This window comes from Dasypus novemcinctus, chromosome 15, assembly GCF_030445035.2.
Source record: "Dasypus novemcinctus isolate mDasNov1 chromosome 15, mDasNov1.1.hap2, whole genome shotgun sequence".
Lineage (NCBI taxonomy): Eukaryota > Metazoa > Chordata > Mammalia > Cingulata > Dasypodidae > Dasypus > Dasypus novemcinctus.
The window spans coordinates 8467005-8485393 of NC_080687.1; the positions used below are offsets into that span (position 1 = coordinate 8467005).

The following is an 18389-nucleotide window of genomic DNA, read 5'->3' on the forward strand; positions in this document are numbered from 1 at the left end:
GTCCCCCGCGTAGGGGAGCCCCACACGTAAGGAGTGCGTCTGTAAGGAGAGCCGCCCAGCGGGAAAGAAAGAGCAGCCTGCCCAGGAATGGCGCCGCCCACCCTTCCCGTGCCGCTGACGACAACAGGAGCGACAAAGAAACAAGAGGCAGCAAAAAGACACAGAGAACAGACAACCAGGGAAAGGGGGGGAAATAAATAAATAAATAAATAAATAAATAAATAAATAAATAAATAAATAAAAGAATTTCTTCTAGGACCTTGAGAAGTGAGAATCTTCAGCTGTAGATTCCTAATTCTCATGACAGAGAAGCTCACTAAGTTTCCCAAATCTGGTATAGGGAGGCATTTGAGATTGTGTGGGAGACAGGAATGGTTTGAGCACATCAAAGACACTTTTTATCTTTAGGATACAGCAGGATCGACTTCACACACTCTCAAAAAGACTAAAAATAAAAACAAAATCCAAGTTCTATAACTTAAAAAAAATAAGATCTGGTTAATTAGCAGGCACTTCAAAAACTTGCATTCCCTAAATTATTTTGATTCTCTAAACCTCATCCCAAATTGCCGGTATTGTGCAAAACAGCTGCTTCTATTGCCCAGTACTTGCAAACCTCCACCCTGTCACCGTCCCTCATCAGAACAGTGCAGCTAAGGGGGGGTCAGCGGGGGCGCTCCAGGCCCCTGGGTCCCACCTGAGCCTTGTGCCCACGCCCCCGGGTGCGCTGCAGCTGGGTCGCTCCGAGGCGCTTGCCGGGTGCCCAGAGGGGGCGACCCTGAGCGCTCACCGCCACCCATCCTGTGGCCCGTGTGAACCAATCGTGCCCGGGCGCCTGCCTGCGGGCCCCAACTTCCAGGACGCAGGAAATGGCCAAGGCGAACAGCGCAAAGTTTAGGGGTGAGGAGTTAAACTTTTGAACGCTTGACAGAGAGTCGCGGGAACCTGCCGTGCAGCCAGCGGTCGTCCTCCCCTGCGGCTAGTTGGCTCAGGCCCCGGAGCCATTCCGGGAAGCAGGAGCCTCGGGAAGGGAACGGTGTTGGAGAAGGCGGGCCTGCCTGCTCCTGGCGGAGAGCAGTGAGGGAGCACGGAAAGGAAGCCAGAGGCCACAGCTCCACCGCCTCCTGCAGCGGCCGCCGAATTTCAAGTAAGAAATCGTGATTCTCTGAAATGTACCGTATGTTCTTCATTTTCTTTTTCTTTCTGTGCTAATGGACTCTCTAAAGAGACTTTTTTTTTTTAAAGAAAAGCAAGAAATACGTGTGAAAACACTTTTTTAATGAGTCCAAGTCTGTCCTACTTAGAGAAAAAGTACAAACTAACGGCTGCCATTTCCTGCACGTCTAGTACACACCCGGCAATTCTCCAGTTGCCACGACACCCTGGGAAGGGAAATAGTACTACTGTTTTCCAGGTAGAGAAAATGAATCTCAGAGGAATTAAGTTGTCTCAATTGTCAGAGGCCGGATTCAAAGCTTTCCACTACTCAGTGCTGAGCTTCCCAAACTTCCAAAATGCATCCAACATGCCTTTCTTTTTCTCTGCCCCTCTCAAAGGACAGGGAAAAGGGAAGCAGACCCCTGTTGAGTTTTTAAATCTTGAAACAATTTTCACCCGTGAATTCCATCAATTCCTTAAAGTTTCCCTCAGAAGGAGATAAATTTCTCAGTTGTGTCTTCTTGTAGTTATATGTTGTATTGCTGGGGAATTAAAAATTCAGGCTATTTTCCTGACCACTTGGTTAGTGCCTCAATCCACAGAATGATTTTCCTCCTATTTCCTTGTTCCTCTAAAATCTGATTGAGGGAAGCAGATGTGGCTCAAGCGATTGAGCTCCTGCCTACCACAAGAGAGGACCTGGATTCAGTTCCTGACGCCTCCTAGTGAAGACAAACAAGACAGTGAGCTGACCCAATGGGCTGGCACAGCAAGCTGACACAACAAGGAGACACAAATAGGAAACACAGTGAGAGACACAACAAAGCAGGGAGCAGAGGTAGCTCAAGCGACTGAGCATCTCTCTCCCACATGGGAGGGCCCAGATTTGGTTCCCAGTGTTTCCTGAAGTGAAGAGCAGACACAGAGAGCACACAGCGAATGGACACAGAGAGCAGACAGTGAGCACAAACAATGCGGGGGAAGGAAATAAATACATAAAAATAAATCTTTAACAAGAACAACAAAAAAATCTGATGAAGTCTCAAATCTATGTGTTGTCTTCAACCGTTAAGTACAGATTTTTAAAAAGTATTTTGTTTTTGTATATGTTATTTTTTTAAAAGATTTATTTATTTATTTCCCCCCCTTCCCCTCCTCCTGCCCTGCTATTTTGATTCTGCTGTCTGTGTTGTCTTCTCATTTTTTCTCCTCTAGGATTCACCTGGATTTGATCCTGGAGACTTCTGATGGGGAGAGAGGTTCCCTGTCAATTGCGCCACCTCAGTTCCTGGTTTCTGCTGTGCTTCACCTTGACTCTCCCTTTGTCTTTCTTTTTTTTTTGATGCATCATCATCTTGCTGTGTGACTCACTTGCGCAGGGCACTGGCTCACCACGCGGGCACTCGTGTGGGCACTGGCACGCTGCACGGGCACACTTTTTCTTCTTCTTTTTCACCAGAAGGCTCAAGGGATTGAACCCAGTTCCTCACAAATGCTAAGTGGAAATTCTGTCACTTGAGCTACATCTGCTTCCCAAGTACGGATTTTTGGTCTACCATAATCCGTTACTAAAATCGTAAAATTCAACTCTCTTCAGTCCCCCAGAGACTTGAGTGAGTGAACATTCTTAGCTTGCTGCCCGAGAGACGTTGACACCGAGAAGAACATAAGTCAGTGTTTGTGAGCCCTTCAGCCTGCACTGTGCCCTTGCAACACTCAATGGCTGACCTGACTTTCTACCTGGGAAGGGTCCGTTCACAAGGTAAGCAGGGCAGAAGTGATGGGTGGGTGCAGCAGCAAAGAGGAGATCTTAAGATCCAAGGAGTCTCCCTACTAGTCATTTCAGGACTTCAAATATAAAGACTCTCCTGTTGGAAAATTTAAGAGAGCATAAGAATATTGACAATGCCAACACTTTCCTTTTCTTCCTTTCTTTTCCACTAGAGATGCTTGTACAAAGAACCTTTGGCTCATTTAGCCTTAGGCCTGGCACATAGTAGACATGTGTTAAACAAAGTTGGAAAAATGAATGAATAACCAAAACCAAGCCTATTACTTCTCTTACTGTACCAGCTCTACTCTTCCATTTATTCATTCATTCAGCAAACATTTGTCATTATCTAGTTGACAAGGACTCTAAGAGAGGCTGAGAATACAAATTTATAATACGTACACACTTCCTGTCTTCAAATAACTTTTTCTTAACCACCTGGTTGGCCCAGGACAAGGCCTTCAGGGTCTCCACCATATAAAATGAGAAGAATAACAGCTCTTCCGAATGCTTCGCAGGAGATGTTGTGAAAATGATATTAGATAATAGGATCTGTGAACAGTTAAGTTCTACATTAATTCTTATCGCTAAACTATATTACTCTGACTGCAGGTGACAATTAAGTATCACTCAAACTGGCTTAAGCAGTTAAGGGGATTTGTTGGTTTTGTAACTAAAAATGCCAGAGGTTCTCTTGGCTTCAGAAAAGGCTTGGCCCAGTGGCTCAACACTGTCAGCCAGAACCCCCTGCCCCCTCTTCACCTCTCCTCCTTGGTATCAGCGTCTTCCTAGGCTTACTCCACGTACGGTTCTCCGTGGCCTCCACTCCTTGCAGGGCTGTGGCTTTCTCCTTCTAGCCGGGGTGGGGTGGAGGAGAGAGCATCCCTGCCAGCCTTGCCAAGAAAAACCTGAATATTCATTCAGACTGGGCCCCCTAAGGTCACACGCCCATCTGCAGCCAGTCTCTGTGTCCAGAGGCACCGAACGCTCAGCCCAGGCCACGTGCCCCACCTCTGCAGACGGGCTGAACTCAGCTTCTCTCCAACCTCTTCAACCAGGGTGAAGAGTGGTGGCTGTTGGGAAGAGAATGGGGGTGAGGGAATGAATGACGAATCTGCAAGCAACAAACCAGCTTCCTGTGATGAGCTGAATGTGAAGCGAGAATAGGTCAATCATACTGCCTGGAATCTATTTTATGGTCCTAGGTGAACGAAAAAAATCTCAGTATTTGGAAAAGCTGGAGATATGAATAAACTTTCCATGATGTAGATGAAAGCTTATGTGTAAATAGGACTCCAAAGAGTAACTATTGATACAATTCACTAATTTACTCTAACTGATGGTCAATTAGCTTAAGTGAATTTTTGACATTCATTTGTATTAAATTTATTAGGGGAAGCAGATTTGGCTCAAATGATAGAGCATCTGCCTACCACATGGGAAGTCCAGGGTTCAAACCCAGGGCCTCCTGACCCATGTGGTGAGCTGGCCCACATGCAGTGCTGACGTGCACAAGGAGTGCTGTGCCACGCAGGGGTGTCCCCCATGTAGGGGAGCCCCACGCACAAGGAGTGCACCCCGTAAGGAGAGCTGCCCCACGTGAAAAAAGTGCAGCCTGCCCAGGAGTGGGGCCGCACACACGGAGAGCTGACACAGCAAGATGACGCAACAAAAAGAAACACAGATTCCTGGTGCCACTGACAAGAATGCAAGCGGACACAGAAAACACACAGTGAATGGACACACAGAGGAGACAACAGGGCGGCAGGGGCAGTGAGGAGAGAGAAATAAATCTTAAAAAAACAAAGTTTTTAGAAAAAACAAGGGTCTGCCTACCTGATAATAAATGCCTAAGTGATTTTAAAAATTTCTCTGTTCACTAGCTAGTCAGATATGATGATTTTTAATTTTCCTAAAGAGAGAAAATGCCTTTTATCTAGAAACAACTTACCTGGATAAGGCTGGCCCACTCCTAGAACTGCCTTAACAGGGAACTACTCAAAGAGAAGAAAGGTTCAGGTCTTTAAAATTTTTGGAAAGTATCATAAATCTTCACTGAAGGTATCATGACAGCGCTGAGAAAGGCATGCCGCAGAGTGACAAATGGCGGAACTTCCAGCAGTCCCTTTTGCCCCTGCCCTGTTTCAACCAAATGTGCTTCACATCCCTCTCTTTTCCGTCTTGAACTTCTGTATGCACTTTTATCTGAAGACCTCCTTTCTCAGGATGGTGGTCAAAATGCATACTGCTGCTTCCTCCACCCTCCCGACTCTTGCATCGTATTTTTAGAAGTGTGGAAAATATATGTAACCATATTTGAAAAACTAGAAGGGAATTTTTAGTGAACCCGAAACCGTGAACATCCCTAAAGACTGAAAAGATCAGGTAGAAGAGCAAAACCACAGTCCAAGGCACCCGCAGAAGGAGCAGGCAGCACCAAATCTTTATCCTGCCCGGTGAGGGGAGCGAGGAGCAGGGGACGCTTAGGCACCAGGTGCAGGCACCTGTGCAGGTGCCTCCTGGAAGAGCGGAGCAGAGGTGACCCAGGCGGCTGCCCCCTCCCGCTGTGCAGATGGGGTTCGTTTATATGATTGATCAGAGAGAGAACGCAATGGGTGGCCCAAGGACCAGAACACAGGTGAACACAGGAGGAAATCACCCAGCAAGCAACACGCAAGGATGAAGAAATGGAGTACAAGAGGGAAAAGTAAGGAACACTTCAGACTACAGGTTCAGGAGGTCCGAACGCTGTCTTTAAGAGTTCCAGGAGGAGAAAATTGAGAGAAAGGAACAGAGGTAAGCTTTAAAAAATGATAGAGAAGGGAAACAGATGTGGCTCAACCAATTGGGCACCTATCTATCATACAGGAAGTTCAGGGTTCAATGCCCAGGGCCTCCTGGTGAGGGCAAGGTGGCCCACGTGGTGAGCTAGCCCACACGGAGTGCTGGCCCGTGCTGGAAGGTCGCCCCGCGCAGTAGTGCCCCCCGCATGAGAATGTCGCTCAGCGCAGGAAAGCCGCCCCGCGCAGAAGTGCCGGCCGACACTGAGAGCTGGCGCAGCAAGATGATGCAACAAGAGACACAGAGGAGAGAAAATAAGAAGACATAGCAGAAAAGGGAGCTGAGGTGGCACAAGAGAGTAATCGTCTCTCTCCCACTCCGGAAGAGCCCAAGATCGGTTCCCAGAGCCACCTAATGAGAACACAAGCAGACGTGGAAGAACACACAGTGAATGGACACAGAGAGCAGACACTGGGGGAAATGGGGTGGGGGTGGGAGAAGAAATAAATAAATCTTTAAAAACAAAAAGAAAAAACTGATAAAGAATTTCCAAAAACTGAAGTCCTCAAATTGATAGAATCTGGAAGAAAAATACACACACAAACAAATCCGCCCTTATAAAAATTGGGGTAAAATGTCAGAATATCAAAGATAAAGAAGGATTCCTACAACTTTCCAGAGAGAAAGGAACATGTCCCTGACCGTGAGGCAGGCATGGGTCTGATACCACACCCCCTGAACACGAGAAGAGCATGGAGTGGCAACTTTTTGAAGTGCTAAGGAAAAGTAATCTTGTTCTAGAATTCTTTACCCAAGCAAACAATCATTGAAGTATGAGGACAAAATAAAGACAATTTTGGCCACACAAGAGCTGAGGAAGTGCCCCACTCAGAGTCCCTGCACGGATTACTAGAAGATACCGACAAGCAAGAAGAAAAATTAATCCAGAAGGGCAAGTAAAGAAGCAATGGTAGAGAGGAAATTAACAAAATGTATTGTTGGACCTAGTAAGTATTGAGTGTAAAAAGGATACATGTGACAACTGGACCAAAATTCCAGATGGTTTTATCGGAACAAAAACGTCTGCAGCTTAAAGAGTAAAATATGACACCCCTGGAAAACGGGAAGGGGCTGAGCGTGTGTCGCGTGTCACCGGTGGGCAGTGTCCTCGCACCAACCCTCTCCGTCCACAGTCACGCCTTTTCCTCTTCTCGAGGGGCGAAGCGGCTCTGGGAGTCGCCTCGTGGCCCCTGACGGGCGTCGTCCATCTGGGAGATGACCGCGGGCCAGGGGCCCACCCTCCCTCCTGCCTGCTTCCCAGGCCAGGGGTCCCCGGGGCTGCCCCCACCTAGGAAAGGGCCTCCACCCAGCAGCCCCCAGAGGTGGCTGTGCTGGAGCCGCCGCCGGCCTCCCTCAGCCCTTGCTTTCCTTCTGGAACTTTCTCTTGGTGGCCTCGCTGACCCGTATTCATCCATTCTTTCCGGGGTTGGAACGACTCCTCTGCCCAGCTTGCCCAGAAGGATCGGCCACAGGGGAACCAGAGCAGAAGGCGAGTGGCCTGGAGCCCTGGAGGGCAGAAGCAGGGGCTGGGGCTGGAGCTGGGGGTGGGGAGCCTCGAGACCCAGGCACAGCACCCACCCCTCCTAGAAGCCCCCAGCGCCCCCGCCCTGCTGGGCAGGCACCTGAGCCCCTGGAACTGCTGTTGGGGGCTGCAGCTACCCCTCCCGAGCTACGGTTTCCTATCTAGAAAATAAACTCAGTAAATGTTGAAAAATTCCCCCTCTTATGGGATTCACTGAGCTTTCCAATCCATTATTCGATTTAAAATAATACAGAGCAAAGTGCCCTGAAGAGAAAAAAATATACTTAACATCTGTACGGAATTCTTTTATTTCTTTGCAAATTGCTCTGGGTGATTCGGCTATTGTTTAGTTAAGAGAATTAGACAATCTCGAGACAGGGTTCCTTATCTGGTGTAGACTGAAAGACAAACAATTACCCATGTCAGAGACAGGTAAGAAAAAGGCGTCTTCAGAGGGCCTCTTGACAAAGCGAAAAGCTGGTGAGTAGAAACAGAGAGAGGTAGGTAATTTCCTTCTGGAATATCCACTCCATATGGCCCAGCAAGCATTTCAGAGTCATCTGTGGGCACAAAGAGACCGACACGAAAACACGAACTCTTTTAGTTGAATTTCTTTCAGCCATTTTCTGAACACTCTACAAATGCCATCAACAAGAGAGGAGTGAGTTGTCTTCTCTCCTGCGGGGAGGGACTGCTTGATCGAGAAGCCATGTCTTACTCCAGGAGAACGGTGCGAGCAACAAAAGCTGGTCATGCAGAGGACAGTAAACTTTGGTGTTTTCTCTCGTCCCCTCCCCTTTCCTTCTGCCGACAGCCGACAATCCTGGGGGTTTCTATCTGCAATTGACCTTCCCTCCTCCTGCCCCCAGCAGCCAGCCGGGCAGGCAGCTGCGACTGCAGGTTCCAGGGCGTGCTTTGCATGTAAACCAAGGTCCCCTCCTCCCCTGCACCCCACTTTTTACCTGCAAAGTAATGCAGAGAAACCCCAGGTCCTTCCTCACACCCTGATCCCAGGCTCCCCTCAGCCCTTAGGCTCCCAGCAGGGTCCTGTAGACACGGGCAGGTGCAGGAGCCACTGAGACGGGAGATCTTTGCACAGCCTGCACCCAGATAAACGCGATCCTGCAAACAAGAGCGATTCCAAAAGCCCAAGGGACCCGTACACTTAGTCACCACATGCTCTGGGAAAGCAGCCTCTCCTCTCTATTCCTGTCCCGCCTCACAGTTAGTTTCTCTCTCCACAGCTCCACCCTAAACTTTCCAACCACCCAGCCCCATGCCTCTTTTCTCTCCCTTTCCCTGCTCCCCTCTGTCTCCAATTTTTTTTTAAATCATTACAGCTTGGATAACTTGACCAAGTGTCTATCTAGCAAGATTTCTTCCATTTTTGGAGCAGGAAATGGGGAGCAGCTGGGCTTGGCCATGACAGACTCGTTGGGGGCAGGCTGGGTGGGTGGAGGCTGTGGATGCTTTCCCAGGACTAGAGAATGTCAGAGCCTTGACCTGCGTTAGCCCCTGGCGGGGCACCCCGCTTCCCCTGCTGCCACCCACCAACCTGGGAACACTCGCCAGGCAGGTCCACTCCAGACTTCTGAGTGGACAGTAGCACAGAGGGACACTTGAAAGATTTGGAAAACACTAAATAAGGCCCCCCCTTACCGAGCCTCCCCAGCCCCAGATCCCCCTTCATTGCCCTGCCATGGAAATCTGCTTCAACCAGACCGAAAAAAAAGGTGAAGGTGGACAGGTTGTGCCAGTGGTGAGTTTTTTCTGAGGCCACCCCAGAGTGGCACTGAGCCACAGGACTGAGTGGAACCCGCCCGGGATATAAGTGGGATTAAATCTTTCCCATCATGTCCTCGGGGGATAAAGGAATTCAAGAGCAGAAGGGACAAAATTGGGACTTTCAAATTTTTGACTAATCCTAGCCTTGGTTCCAAGGACGAGACTGTTGAAAGTACATCTCGCAAGAGCACTCGGGCTGTCTAGCAGCCCTTGGTGTGATACATGGCTTTTTGCATTAGTCATCTCCCTGCGGGGAAAGAGGTTAGAGCTCCAGAAACCAGGGCGCTGCAGAACTGGACCTCAGAGGAAAGGGTGGAGGGGCAGCTGGTGCCCGAAGGTCATGAAGCACCATTCGTACTTGACCACCAGGAATCCAAATGGGAAGAAGCTGGGGAGGTTAAGAGCTAAGTGAAAATTACCTGCCACCAGTGGGGCCACTTGGAGTCGAGGGTGGGTTTGCTGTAGGGGGCGCAGACACCATCGCTCTCTTTCCTGGAGCACAGCCGAACAAGGAGCAGACAAGCCCAAGTGTCAGCTAGGACTGAGCCTTCCCAAAAAGTGCACGTTTGCTTTGTAAGTCCACAACTTTTACTATACACTTATTGTTTATGTATGTTCATATATAAATGATATAGAGATAATAATAATAGGGTGGTATATTAGTCAGCCAAAGGGGTGCTGATACAAAATAACAGAAATGGATTGGTTTTTATAAAGGGTGTTTATTTGGGGCAGGAGCTTACAGATACCAGGCCATCAGGGCGTAAGTTACTTCTCTCACCAAAGTCTATTTGGAGCAAGACAGTTGCCGATATCTGCGAGGGTTCAGGCTTCCTGGGTTCCTACGTTCCTGAGGCTGGCTTTTCTCCGGGTTCAAGGTTCCTCTCTTCCTGGGGCTGGCTTCTCTTTCCTCTGTGAGCTGACTTCCCCAGGGCTCCAGCGTAAGTCTTCAGCATCAAACTCCAACATCAAAACTCTGACATCAGAAAACCCCCAACTCTGTTCTTCACTGTGCCTTGTATCTGTGAGTCCCCACTCACCAAGGGGTGGAGACTCGATGCCCTAATCATAACTCAGTCATGCCCAGGTACAGATCAGATTACAAACATAATCCAATAATTTTTTTTTGGAATTCACAACCATATCAAACTGCTCCAGGTGGGTTGGGGGAAAATACTTTGGTTGGTAGTAATATTTTGGCAATGCTCTTTAATCGTTAGTTTAAAATGTTCAACAATAATGCAAGGTATTGGTAGTAGGGTGAGTTCTGAGAGTCCTGTATGATGTTATGTATGTTTGTTTTGTAAGTTCACAACTATTACTATATACTTATTGCGTATGTACGTTTATATGTGAGTGATGTGCTTCAATAATTCTTTTTTTTAGTCTGTTGCTGCCCTAACCCCTGGTCCCATCAACGAGTCCCTAATCCAACAGGAAGGGTGTCCTTATAAGACGAAGAAACTTGGAGTCAGTCGCAGACAGACCCGGGGAAGGTCACAGGAAGGGGCGTGCAGACTGGAGGGCTGCCCTGCAAATCGAGGCACACCCAGGAGGGCGGGCGAGCTCCAGAGCGGGGAAGGAGCCTCCCTGCGGGTTCTGGAGGAGCATGGTCCAGTGGCCCCTTGACCGTGGTCTCGTGGTCTGCAGCTCTCCAGGACCGCGAGACGACGTGCTTCGGCTGGTGTAAGGCCCCCAGCTGTGGGGCTCCGCTGTGGCAGCCGGGGCAGAAGGCTAAACAGAAAGGAAACAACGGCCAGTTCACTGGCTCAGAGGCCGAGACACGCTGGTGGGAGTCCCTCCACCAGGGACTTGGGGGCAGGACAGACGCGTCCGTCAGGTGGACGCTGCGCCTGGAACCGGCAAGCAAGCTTCTTCCTCGGACCGTGACCTTGAGTTCTTTGGGCTGCCGTGCTCTTGAGGAGACATCCGGGGGTGCAGGATGAGATGGAACACGGCCCGACCCCCACCAGGAGAGCCGGAGGTGCCTGAGCCCCCTCCTCCGGGCGGGCCTCGGGGAGCCGTGCTGGCCTGGCTGCTTAGTAAGATTCCTCATCTCCCCGGGCCAGGCAGGCCATGACTGTCGTTTGCTACCCCTTCTGTCCCTGGAACTCGAGACCCTGGAGAAGCACCTGAAGCGAGGGCTTCGTACGCGACGGGTGCCATGGAGGCTGGCGCTGCGCTTGGCCCCTTCTCTCCGTTCAGGAACGGCCATGACGCTCTCCAAAGAGCCATAAAGCAGAGCAGGGCAAGCGCCTTCAGAAGACGCAAACCGGGCCCCGGGCCCCGAGCGCGCGGCCGCCCCAGCTGCCCCGCGCCTCCTTCGCGGAAGAGGAAGGGGCGTTCGAGGCGGGCCTGGGAGGAGCCACGGACGGGGGGGCTCGCCCTTTCTCTGCTTCTCTTCAGATTCGTCAGTTGCGTGCTCATTGGACAACAGATAAATAAAGAAAAACAGTGTTAATAAAGCCGCCCATGACTGATATTGAAGAGACTGTGGAGAAAAGCAACAAAAATTAAAAGCACTTTAAAGGCAGCCTGAACCAACTTTTGCAATTAGAAAGGATTTGGACTTTCCCTAATTTTGGAACTGCATGAAATAAAGCGGGTGCCAAATACTCATAAGAAAAAATGGCCAACTGTGTCAACGACAAGCTGTGTACCACCTGAATTACCCACTCCAAGAGAGGAGGTTTTCAAAACTTCCGTGAAGAAGGCCCGGTTTCTCCTCATTGCCATTTTTACACTGTCCTATAAAACCCTTGGACAGTGAGGTGGGACACGCTTAATGGTGTATTTTAATATGCACTCCAGAGTAGGGTAAAATCTGATTATATTCATTTTACTCTCAATTAAGGGTATCATACCAAGTTATTCTTTTTAAAGAAAGAAAAAAAAAATATGTAACTTCCTTTGTACCTGTTCATCTAAATGAAAACTTGGAAGTGAGTATGAGGTGTGACTATGTCTCATGACAGACATGTAAACATACATTGTTACACTTCTGTAGATGCACCTTTTATTCCCATAAACGTTTGAAATATATATAGAAGAGTTTATCTCATAAATAAAAACTCAACTTATTTTAAGATGCCAAGGGTCTGAGAAGACCCCACTTTAGGGAAGAGAAAAGATGTTGGAACATATTTGCTTTACGTGCAGATAATTCCTTCACACTTAAAATGTACTAAGTTGAAACAATGGGATAAAGTACCTAACAGAAATCCCTAAGGGAAAGCAAGAACCTCTGGACTCTAATTAACCCGGCAGCTATTTTCATAGTCAGGCAACGCCCAGGTTGCCACGTGGTGCCTCATTTACTCCAAACACACATGGCTCTTTGTTCAGACCCGGGTCTTGAGCAGATGGAGCACCCAGGTCAAAGGTTAAATTCCAAACCCTCCTGAACAGACGCAGGAGCGACTATTGCACGCTGGCTATGCGCGATGAGGTGCTGGGCTCTCCAGTGAACACCACCAGCCCAGCACCTGGGAGCCTAAGGACAATTTGCAGGGCAGGGAGAAAGGAACCGTTAGTAAAATTCACTTTTTAAGTGGCTCACACAGCAAAGAAAACAACAGGAAATCAAAAGAGAAAAATTTCAATAAACGTGCAATTTTTTTTTAAAAAATCAGCCTTGGTCAGGACTCCCACACGTGTCTTTTCGAGAGCAATCTGTTGTGGATCCTCCAGGGCCAGAGGCTGGGGTCCCCCGGCTGTGTGGCGCTGGGCGAGCAGAGCTGGACTCTTTCTTACGGAAAGCCCTGAAGAGCAGGTTCGAGCAGAAACCGCTTCCTTTTCCGTGCTTATTTGTGCACAGCGTGCTCAGAGTAAGGGACCTGAAAATGCATGACACGCTGTGCCGCGCCCGCTGGGGTTCTGTCTCAGCCAGGTGTGTCTGGTACACCAGCTGGCCACTGGACCCAGCAGGGGCAGGGCTGCTGGGAGCAGAGCCTTCCTGGGCAGGAGTCTCACGCAGAGGCCCGACTTCCAAGGGCTGTGGAGGGGATGGGGAGGAGCAGATGCCACCAAAGCAGAGCACCCGGGAGACCCCCCGACAACTGGGGGGTGGAATTCCAGGAGGCCAGGGGTCCTGCTTCAGCCTTGGGGGGTGGAGGAACCAGCAGGCTGAGTTATCGTCGACCCATGTCCACGCACAGGCTCCCGAGACGTGGGACGTTATAAAAGGTGACCCAGGATTTGTCCCCGTAAAAGAGGACACAAATATATTTATATCAGTTCAGCTTAAACTGATGACAGATTTTCATATTTTATTCCATGAGAGGCACCCCTTAGCTTCTTGCTCGGATTCCTGTGGGCGAATCAGGAACAGCAAGTTCCCTGCCTAACATGCCCCCAAAGGATGTCTCTGATACGCCTTAAAATAAAGGGCTGTGTGGGCATCTGGAGGGCGCTGGGGGCTTTGAGAAGACGCCTGGCCTGCCAGCTCCAATCTGGCAGTATTTCCGGGCCCTGGAGTTCCTTTGCTGTGGGCGATGAGAAGCTTAAAAAGCCTCCCACCCTCTGCAGTTGACCCAGGGGTCTCTGCTCCAGGCTACAAGTTTACCCGGGGCCTTTTCACTGCCAAAAACACAGAAACCAGATCCCTTCTTAAAGCCCGTATAAATGAAGAAGGAAAAAGCGTGGGTTATTTTTTATGGTCTCCTCAGAGGCAGGTAACAACTAGGATATGTTTATAGAGTGGTTTTTCCACAAAGCAGGAAAGGAGCTGAGGGAGTTCCCATTTTGTGATTTCTTTTTAAAAAACAAAAGCCTGGGCCCTAAGTTTCTGTTGAACAAATGAAGAAACCAGAGAAGAGGAACTCGTCTGCAAGTGGAGTCAGCGGCCCCCCGCAGCTCGGCCTTGTCGCCATGGAGACTCCTGCAGCGAGTGGCAGCGAGGCCTTGAGGGGGAGTGGTGGCACTGAGGAACTTCTGAAGCCCGCGGAGAAGGGCCCGTGGCTCCCCACAAAGGCAGGACAGGCCCCGGGCCTCGTGGGCCGCCCCGGCTGCCGGGAGGCAGTGGCCTCGCCTGCAAAGACACCCGAGTGACAGCGGGGCGGCGTGGGCTGAGGAGGGCGGCCGCTGGGAGGCCAGGGCCCTGGGGTGCCGGGCGCCGGCTGGAGCGGCTTCCAGAAGTGTCCGGCTGGAGGAGGGCACAGCACAGGCTGCCCCTGCGGCCGCTCAAACCAGGAGGGCCACGACCTAAAGACCAAGAGCCAAAGGGGCAGCTTCGAGAAAGACCTGGAAACCATCGAGGCCCTCTGAGATGTGGGAAACCTCACAGCCAGTTCTGTCAGGGGCCCCAGGGACGCCCCCTGAGGAAGCCACGCGGCCCACCTGCCCGGGGCCCCCTGCCCAGGCCTGGCCAGCACAGGGAGGGCCTCCAGGCCATGGCCCCCCAAAGCCCGGGGTCCGGGCCCAGCTCCTGCCTCCCAGGGGCTGCGGCCACCCCAGCCCCGCCATCAGGGCCTTCCCGGCCCTCCGTCTCCACAGGCAGATCCCAGGCTGCCTGCTGTGCGGGGAGATGGAGGAGGTGGGACAGACAATTCCCAGGCCTGGCTCAGACTCGGCAGAGCTGGGGGCGAGGGTCTCGGGGCTTCCCAGGGGAGGAGCTCACAGGGAGGCCCGAGGCCGAGGCGCCTGGAGAGGAGAAAGGCGGAAGCTCGGGCTCTTTCCTCGCCTGCCCCTGCCCAGCGCTGCCCCGGGAGGCCTCTTAGCCAAGAGAACAAACGAGAAATCCAGGGCCAGGCGACAGCCACGTCGCAGCCCCTCAACTGTTTATTCTGCTTCCCCGACAGGCGAGCTAATCGGATGGGCCCCTCCGACAGCCGTTCCCCCCGGGAATTCATAGCTTTCTGCCAAACAGGGCCTGCTGCTCCCTCTCCCACGAGGCACCGACGTGGGTCGTGAGCGGCTTCGGGTGGGAGAGGGGAGGCTGAGCGTGGGAACGAAGGGGCACCCAGGGCTTCCCGCGCCCCGCGGAGGAGAGCCTCCCGGGCTCCCCCCAGCCCCCCTGCGTTCCTGCTTTATTGCTGCTCGGGCTTTGCAGAGCTCGAGTTCAAACGGAGCCCCAGGGAGGAGATGTGGGCTGCCTGGTGTGAGCCCGCTGGGTAGATGGGGGGCTCTGGAGGCGGCCGGGGTGGCTGCCCTGGGCACCCGCAGGCCCTGGCGGTGACCCCGACCCACATCCCAGCCCCCAGGTGGGGCAGTGCTTGGCGCTGGGCAGGGTGGGGCGCCACGCGGGGGCACCCGGGCCGCTGGGTGCAGGGCTGGGTCCCGGGCTGCCCCGAGGCAGGGTCGGGACCACCCCCTGCCCACAGCCGCCGGCCTGTCCCTTCCGGGGACGGCTCCTGCTACGCCGTGGCGAGGTGTCGGCCTTGACTCGCAGCTTTCCAGCTCTCCAGATGTGCCTCCCTCCACCCTCACAGCTGGCCCAGGCTCCCTGGGACCAGCCCACCCTCCACCTCCAGGCTCAGGCCCCCTCCCACTCAAGGGCGCCGCGCAGCCGTGGCCAGAGCGGGCCACCACCCCCTCCCCCGTCCTTGGGGTGCCCACTCAGCCCTCCTCCACTCTCGCCCACACTGTCAGCAGCTCAGGGGACAGTGGCTGCTGCCCTCCTGGGAGACGAGCACTCGGCCGGAGCAGCGGGTGCCTTCCTGGGGTGCCCCTGCCGGAGGCAACGGGCACACCCGCCTCCTGCTCACTCCCGTGTGGGCTCCCGGGCCTCTGCTCTCACGGGCCTCCCTGTGCCCAAGGGCCGCGCCTGGCCACTGCGTTTAGCGTGTCCCCTGCCCCAGGGAGCACCCCAGCACCTGCCCCACCCTAAGGAGCGGCCTGACCTCACGCAGTCACTCAATGGCAGTGGCCCCAACCCAGGCCACAGACTCCCCGTCTCCCGCCCCTTCCACCCGCGCGCCTCTCCCTGAGCCCTGGAGGCCCCTTGGGCTGAGCATTTAAGCCAGCCCGAAGCCAGGACCCTCAGGTGGGGGAATTCAAGGTGTGGGCTGGGGGGCCAGGTTACCCAGAGGGACCAGCGGGGAGGAAATCCGCAGCCCAAGTGACTCAAGGCACAGGGGACTTGTGCCCACACTAAAGGAAATTTTTTTTAAAAGTCTGGATTGGAGAAGAAGATTCCCACTTGGAAGAAACATGCTCGGAGCACAAGAGGTCCCCGCAGCCCCGTCCTGAGCAGCTAGTTCAGGGCTCGCCCTCGCGCGCCCAGCTCGCCGGCACCTGGGACGGCCCTTCCTTGCCTCGGTGCTGGTCCAGGCCATTCCCTCCTGGAAAACCAGCTCAATCCCCCCCCACCCAGGAACTGAGGACCCTCACTGGTCCCGGTCCCCTCCCCTCCGGAACCTCCTGGGGCACACGCGCTTGCTCTTGGCTGCTTGGCTTTGCACTGGCTGGTATTGCGATGAGAAGGTCCTCGGTTGCTGCGTGCGGTTCTGCTTTGCCCCTTTCAGCTTCCTGAGACGGGGCCAGAGCCCCGTGGCTCCTGGGGTCCAGTCAGCTCCTCTCTGCGGGTTCTCCCCTCACCTCGCTGGAGGTGCCACCTTGGCTTTCTTCCCTGGGTCCCTTTGCCATCCATGCTCTGGTTTGGGGGTTCAGTCTGCTTGTTGTCCCACTTCCCCCCAAGCTACCCTCTTCCTGGGCAACCCCATCATGTCCATAGTTGTCCCTGACACTTATAAGCTAAGACAGGAATCTAAACCCACCCCCTCTGCTGCCTGGACACCTCTGTGCTGTTTGCAGTGCTGGACCCCAAAAGGCGGAGAGAACCCATTTTAGAAAGGAGAAATCTGAGTTCAGAGCGAGGGGCGACCTGTCCCGTTCCTCCAGCGCGTGGCCCTCCCCTCTACAGCACAAGCCGCCTTTGAGGCAATGGGCTTCTGACCATTAGTAGCGCCTGTTAAAGTCCTTTGTGAGCTACGATCGGCCCAGCAGTGAGGAGCAGTTGTTCTGAATTTTCCGTTGTGTGTGAGAGGGAACTGACATGGAAGGGAGGCTGATGCTTCATTAAACTTGGAGCTAAACCAGCAGCTGATGGGTTAGTATTTAACAGGTCACCCATCCCGGTGATATTTTCATTTTAAAAAGAAAACCTCTGTTGCAGAGCAATTTATTTCAAAGAAATTAGATTCTGCCGGTTGAAATTTAAGATTCCAGGCCGGCAGTGAGGGAAGCGTGTTTCCCAGGCTCCTCCAATCTTCTCTGGGTTCCGGTCTTGCCCCTGCAGCAGCTGGACTCCGTCGTCGTAAAAAGGTTTGGGGGAAAAGCGCATGTGACCACTCTTTTAGAGACGGCTAGAAACACTTCCCTAGCCAGGGTCTGAAAGGCCATTTGGATTCAGACTCCATTTGGAGAAACCCAGGCTGCATTTCGCCCAGCGTTTAGGGCGTACTGGTTTCCGCTTATCTAGAGTACTCACGCCGCAAACAGGAGCAGCAGGGCTGGGGAGCTAAATCCCGTCTTGATGGGAATTTGAGCTGAAGTGCTCTGCCCACTGCACTTTATAAGCCGGGAATCATCAAGCTCGCTACGAATACCTCGAGGGGTCCTCGCAGTTGCTCAACATCAATCAGCGAAATGACAGGCAATTGACTCTGAAGACAACTCTTACACGGCTGAGTGGCTGGAGCTGCTGGAAGCCGATGAGGGCATTTTCCTGTAAACACGCTGGTGATTAGTGCCAGAGTCAACAGCGGGCTGCGCTCTGCCCGCCCGCCTCCAGCCCGCGCTGGAGTGTGCGCTAGGTCGAAATCAACCTGTGACTCGGTGCAGCCAAACTGGCAATCCTGAAAAAGTTTTATTTCGACACCTGGTGAATCCTGCTTCTGATTTCTACAAAAGGCAAGCAAGGGGGGAAAAAAACAAGCACCAACACCTCTCGCTGTGTTTCCGTGGAGCACCAAGCGGGCGTGCGTGAATCAGGCCCCTCCGTGCTCTGACGCTGTCTAACGGAGCTGGCATGCCTCAGGAGTCTGCTAAGTGGAAAGGCGTGTGCTTGGACGGTGCGCGTTACTGATGTCAACCGAGGTGGCTCTCAAGTGTCCACGGAGGCCAGGCGGTGCCTGGGTGGCCAGGCTGGCTGGGCGCCGAGGCCAGCTGGAGAGGCCGGGCCCTGCCCAAGGAAGCAGGCTGACCTGGCTCCAGCACAGATCGCTGCCAAGTGGGAAAGAGGGCCTGGGGTTCTCACATCAGCAGGTTTTTTCAAAAGAAGCCAGAAAGCAGGATTTTAATGAGAAACACTATGTGAGTCAAGCAAAAAATACCCACAGGCCCAAAGGCCCCACCCTGTTAGCAGCTCTGCCG

At 52.6% G+C, this 18389-nt stretch overlaps 1 long non-coding RNA gene across 1 annotated transcript; it reads left to right on the forward strand.

The window, feature by feature from the left end:
• The first annotated feature begins 713 nt into the window (after positions 1-713).
• Positions 714-12708, forward strand: LOC101413794 (uncharacterized). Its single transcript, XR_189009.4, has 3 exons — positions 714-1147; positions 2756-2920; positions 10464-12708. It is a non-coding gene; the product is annotated as an uncharacterized lncRNA (long non-coding RNA).
• The last annotated feature ends 5681 nt before the right edge of the window (positions 12709-18389 follow it).